The sequence below is a fragment of the Myotis davidii genome, unplaced genomic scaffold, assembly GCF_000327345.1.
Source record: "Myotis davidii unplaced genomic scaffold, ASM32734v1 scaffold1527, whole genome shotgun sequence".
NCBI classification, from domain to species: domain Eukaryota; kingdom Metazoa; phylum Chordata; class Mammalia; order Chiroptera; family Vespertilionidae; genus Myotis; species Myotis davidii.
The window spans coordinates 686,006-686,918 of record NW_006298269.1 but is presented as its reverse complement, the minus strand read 5'-3'; positions in this window follow the sequence as shown (position 1 = coordinate 686,918).

Genomic DNA, 913 nt, shown 5'->3' with positions numbered 1-913 from the left:
GCCCCTTCCGCCCGCTCCCGCAGGGCCCGCCCCTCTGACCCGGCGGCCAGAGATGCTCGAGTCACTCCGGCCCCGGCGCCGCTTCCCCAAGGACAGCCAGTCCAGGTAGGCTTTTCAAATTACCTTTATTTCACCATTTTTTCAGCAGTTATGTACAAGTACAATGGGGCGGACGACCGCACCCCAGGGCCCGACAGTACGACTCAGGATCAAGGCAGTCCCGCCCTACACGCACCCTGCCGCTCAGCCTCTACCCAGAAGCCGGACAGAAACGCTTCCAGTAATGAGCAGCCTGGCTGGCCTGCAGTCTGAACCCTGGCTTATTCATTAGCATTCGAGAGTTATACTGTAAATAAACATCATCATCACGTTAAAGTCATTCATTATAGCACCAACCAGGTTAAATACTATTTCACTATCCTTCCCCCTTTCGGGCTGGTGAGATTCCTTTTAAGTCATTTTTGTGACTGTATCTTTTAGTGTTTTTTTTTTTTTTTGGTAACCTCTTTCTTCACCAACTGTACCCAAGACTTGTGAGAATAAACAAGCCACCTTTTCTGTCAGAGAACAGTTTATAGACAGCCCCACCTTGGGCTGCGTGACTGGCGGGCACCATGTTGGCCATGTGGCTTGCAGCTCCCCTGGGGCCGCATCTTGAACCCCAAAAGCCAACCCCTCCCTTTGAATTAGCTAATTGTAAAGGCTGTGTGCCTGAGCTCCAGTCAAGAGGGGCAGGTCCCGAGGTCAGGGGTTATAAAGCCAAACAGACCACCTGCTCGTGGGCACGTGCTTCCAGACCAGGCGTGCACACCCTCCTGGTAGAAGTAAAGGGATTTGCCTTGCTGCCTGGCTCCCGAGTATGTCTGGGTTCTACCAGGACCCATGGTGTGGGGGCTCGCCTTATCTCACAGAC